Here is a 5,315-nt window from a genome sequence, read left to right on the forward strand (position 1 = left end):
GACGACTCAGTCCATTAACATTATATGCAGTGTGACTGACTTCAGGAGTTCATTTTGGGAGTAACGGCCAACATAAAATCCATATGGAGACCTAGGAAATGAATAGTTTAGCATCTCTGCAATCTGTACAAATATACATTCTCCCATGAGCAACGTGATAAACATGGTGAAAACAAAGCATAATGACATGCTGTAATACATAAGATGCCCAGGATCGGAAAAATGGCAAGCATCTGAATTTACAATGAAGAAACTGAAGCAACTTTACTTCATTTAGTAACTGCACAAAGGAGAGTGAAAACTGTCATAAAGCACTCCAGAGCAAACACAAGATCAAAAATGTTCATAACAAGAAACATGGCATGAATGCAGCTCAGCACTTATGCTATTGCAAATGCTGTTTCTTATTATAAGTTTGCACGCACACATGCAAAAAATATGCTCCTCCCTACTTCAGAGGAATTTAAATTCCAAGAGGAATGACAATTAATCTATTTTACCCTTTATTAAAGAATTGTTAATAACATTGATCCAATTCAAATTTAGTATGTTCATATTTTTTTCTGTGACAGCTAATTATTGTCACAATGTTTTTATGGGAATCCATGTTAAAACGCTAAAGGCCACTTTGATATTCTTTATTTGCTCAGAGAGAAAAGGATGCTGAAAGCGAAAGGGAGACTTACATTTGTACAACACCTTCCAACACTCCGTATCATCTTGATGTTTTAAAGGACAAAGTAAATGCTTCTTGAAATGCAGCCATTGTCATAATGAAGGAAGAATGGCAGTCGCTTCATGCAGAGCAGCTTTCCAGAAACAACATTCTGATCATCCAGAAAATCTGTTTCTAACTGAGGGATAATAATTGTCCAGGAGGGCAAGGAGGATCACAGACGAACATTCTTTCTTGCTGTTGGAACAGCATGGCAGGGTATCAGAAGTAGAATTATGTTATATTTGTCAATAAATAAAGTCTTTATAAACAAGACAGCATCCACTAGGCAACATTCTGTTAATGGAGGCTCCTACCATCAGATATGTAATTTCATATATCAGATAACAATTATCAATGAACATTCACAAATCATTTTCCTCCAGTCCCCACTGAAGGTAGCTGGATATAAAAGGTTTTGGAGAAGGGCTATCCCTGGGCATCCAGGCCAATGTATTGCTCAGTTGATATTACTAAAACAATGTTATATGCAAGAGCTTGCTGAGTGCATTGTGGCTGCTATGATTCCTCTATTTGAATATTAACTGCACTTCCAAAGTGTTTCGTGAGATGTCAGGTACCACAGGCATACTGAAAGGGATGTGACAGGCGCAATGTAAATCCAATTCTTTGTCTTATTGCCACATGTTCTGCTGCTTCATTCAAGTATGCACTTGGTTGGGGCAGGGATTGAGCAGATTCTTGACATGGGGACAGCCCAGCTGAGTCTAGTTAATAACCACATGTTAATATTTTGATGAGGATGGCAACATGGGATGGTAATCAGGGGTTTACATTCTTCCAGCTTCCAGTAAAATGAAGCCTGCTGTATTAACATGGCTGACCTTCCAAAGTGCATTGAATCCATACAGTCAGTCTTTATTTCTGCCCTTACATCACTATATAGTGAGCTACCAGCTCTACATTTATACCTGAAGGTTGTTTTCATTGCATTGTATAATACGGTGAAAGTCTTAGTGTTCGGACTTTTTTGATAGCATGGTATACTCATTTTTGAGCAAAATCTGTTAAAAATGTGACTGTTTTTAAATTTACAAAAAGAATTCAAATTACTAGAATGAGCAGGTAGTCGATCTATATTAAAGTAAGCACTGGCACAAATGAGGAATGTAAGAATTCTACTTTATATGATTGTCAGTTCATGACTCCCTTACTCTGTATGTGTATCTGTTAATATGAACCTAATTCAAAGTTACCTTCCAAAACATTTTTAAATAGTTTTAAGGGAAGCAAAAACAGAAATTCCCAGCATACTATGAGGGCCTAATCATTATTGGCTCTGACTGCAGTGACCACCAGCTGGGGCCTACTATGGTTAGATCCTTGCACTACATTACTTTACACTTGTTCCCTATTGCAGGTTCACCACTAAGTTTAAACCCAGAAGCACACTATAAATGAAACTGCCAAAAGGTAAGCTCTCACTTGACAGGGTACTTCATGGGGAAAGCACGCTAGTGACACTACCCTAAAGTGGGGTAAAAATATTCTAAAATCATAATGATGTGCAATTTCAGTATCTGCGAGGATTTTTTTCAGCTTTTTACTTAATTAATTCTGTAGCATCAAATTTTTTAAAAACTTAAAATTAGTAACTTACATTTAGGCTGTAAATATAACAGGGAGTAAGAATTCATATTTTGCTTTATATTATATGGTATGGTTATGTGTCTGTATGTTTATATATTTATAAACACACCTCTATGAAGGTGTACAAAGCACATGAGAAAATGTACTTTTGCATTTATTTAGAATTGATATGTACTTGTGCACAAATAAATCTAGTAATAGAATTACACAGGACCACAACGCGAACATAGAAACTTTTTTGATAAAACAAAAATTATAGATTATTGGAAATTTAAATAGTTTCTGAGATGATATTAGAATGTTTAAATGTGTTTCAATTTCATCATATTTTCAAACAATAATTTTATGGATTTATTTAAGAGCAACAAAAGCCAACAATGAGATCTTAAATGTTGAAATGTTTAATGTAGGTGGGTTATAAGAGCAAGAATGGTCCAATGAGTTTGAAAGTCATTTCAATAAGTACATAATAAATTGCTAAAACTGACCTAGTCTGCTATTGATTTTACAGGAAGGTTTTCTCAGATCTGTCTTGTCCAAAATATTGAATATTTGCTTTGGACCTGGAGCAAAGTCTTCAAAATATTAATTTTCTTATCAAATAATTATTAATAATCGAAACGGATAAAGATCCGAAGCCTGAAGGGAAGCAGTAGCTGGTAAAATCTATAAAACGAGAAACTGCAGATATTTCTCGGCTCTGTGCAGGTTAAAGATTTATTGACTCATATCTATCTGGAAATGAAGAATCCACTAGGTTTTCTTTTCTTTTTGCGTCTTAGACTTGGAATTGTGTGGCATCAAACACCATGCAGACTACAGAAGGGAACTTCCCCGTCAACCTTCAACCCTCTCCCCGCATTCTCTGCCCCAAACCCATGTAGTTTATTTCGAGCATTAATTCCCGGTCTCTGCCACTCAGCCGTCTCTCCTTCATTCGTTCTTATTCTTTCCTTCCAAATCCACCCTTTGGTCCTCATTTGTGCTTATCTTCACTTCAGATAGATTTCGCCTTTGCTGTCCTTAAATGTACCTATTTTCCAATTCTTATGTTTATTTCAATCGTTGTATTTCTCTGTGTTATGTTTCTTCCATGTGTGTCAGCTCACCTTCATCCTGACGTCTCTCTAATCTCTTTCTGCGGTCTTTTTCTCTTTGTGTTTCTGCTCAATCCTGTCTCGTTCGTCCTCTCTTTCTTTCTCTCTCCCTCCCTTTCTCTTGTTATCTTTCGCTCACATTCTCTCTCACCCTCTCCCTCGCGCACTCTCTCGGGACTCGGGACCTCTCTCGCCCTGGCAGCCCTTTCCTAAGAGCTGTGGCTAATAAAGGGATCACAACGAAAAGAAAGCGCTTGTCTAGGTGTCTGCTCTCAGAATGGAGGCGCGAAGTGCCATTGGAAATCAATTCATGTGATGACTTCAATAATGATACTGAGGCCTGTAAAAACTAGCCATGTAGAAAAGGGAGATAAATTGGGTCAAAGGCCGTTAGTGAAAGAGGCTAGTCACGTTACCTTCTTTTCAGTGAAATCACTTTTCCTTTTAATGTAGTTAACATCTGTGATTTTAAAAGCATTTTGGTTTTTAAAAAAACCCTATAAAACCTGTAATGATAAATGTAAAACGGCTTACCAAAGAAGCTAAAACCCAAATCACATAAACTGCGGTAATGCTACACAGCTCCCAGGTGTGGAAGTGGTACCACAATAAGAAATCATCGTTCTAGATTAAAGCTGATCTCTATCAGGGCTCATTAAATCTGCAGAATAAAAGGGGCAGTCTTCGCACAAATATGGTCTTCTCCCAACTGAATAAACCGTTGTCACTTAGCCCAGCAATTGCGAGCGTTAAGCCAGTTTGCATTTTAATTTGGCCCTGAAGTTACTTATTTCATTATTGATCAAACATAATGCTGAATCAATGTTCATCTTGTTACCTGGGACATTTCCATGTAATACAGTGATAGCACTGCCCGGAGTTACTCATTCCAATTCAAAACTGACTTTACGAGAAATCAATGGTTATTTGTTACTGATATAGGACTTTGAATAGAGTGTTAGGGCTCCAAGATAAAAACGAAAAAGAAACGCATTCGATGATTTTGCGTACCTTGTCGGTTGGCATAACAAAAACCACGACATCAGCAAAATAACTGTTCCGTTTCAAGTATCAAGCTGCTCAAATGTTCGGGTTAAATCAATCAGTAAATCCGCCCGTCTATTGGCTATCGCGCATAGTTTCCATCTGTAGGTTACACCAATTAAAACATTACATATAATTCCAAATATCCTGCACGATAAAGTTAATTAGGGCATATGTTCGGAATAGCGATACGCTTTCAGGAGATGGGACGAGATAGGAAAATAAAGTCATTGCAATAAGGCGTGCTGTAGGTACAGTAACAATGTTCAGATTACAGTTGTAAATTGCATTCTTCAGATTATAAAGACAAGGAACAGTGGGGATCGAGATCATTCTGTGCGCGAAAAATGCGCGGATTCAAACTTTTTTTTTCATGTACGCCCCAAGTCTTTACTTTGTTCAGATCAATTTTGTTTAGAAATAGTAAAACCGCTTTAGAGAGTGTGGACTGTTTGTCCTGGTTTGGCTCTGTTTAGATTGATTAATTAACATGTCCCCGTGGCATTTGTCTAGCCAGAGAGCCCGCGAGAGCGCGAGAAAGAAGTATTCTCCGGGCGATCATTTTTACACTGATAGATGCTTGAGTCGCTCCGTCCCGATTTCAGTAAGTAAAAGTTCAGTGTAAATAGCATTCAAATAATCAGACGAAGAGCCCACAATAAAACACGTGGAAGCCCTCACAGGAGCGACAGCACAATATTTACTAAAGACTCAACGGCAGCGAAGCCACTAACAGCAGCAGGCTGCCTGACATCAGGAGCCCTGACCTCCCCAATCAATTACTACACAAACTCTCGAATTTAACCACAAAATCATTATTTATGGGTTCCTTTTAACATTCACCTCGC

General features: G+C 37.8%; 1 long non-coding RNA gene across 1 annotated transcript in view; it reads right to left on the reverse strand.

The window, feature by feature from the left end:
- Positions 1-4,564, reverse strand: part of LOC140740982 (uncharacterized) — a 4,757-nt gene extending 193 nt beyond the window's left edge. Inside the window, exons 1-3 of the long non-coding RNA XR_012101975.1 lie at positions 4,435-4,564; positions 687-913; positions 1-91 (exon numbers count right to left, since the gene is read on the reverse strand). The exon at positions 1-91 is cut by the window's left edge and continues 193 nt beyond it. This is a non-coding gene — a long non-coding RNA (uncharacterized lncRNA). The remainder of the gene's footprint in view (positions 92-686; positions 914-4,434) is intronic.
- Between the last annotated feature and the right edge of the window lie 751 nt (positions 4,565-5,315).

Source organism: Hemitrygon akajei, chromosome 17 (assembly GCF_048418815.1).
Source record: "Hemitrygon akajei chromosome 17, sHemAka1.3, whole genome shotgun sequence".
In the NCBI taxonomy this organism is placed as follows: domain Eukaryota; kingdom Metazoa; phylum Chordata; class Chondrichthyes; order Myliobatiformes; family Dasyatidae; genus Hemitrygon; species Hemitrygon akajei.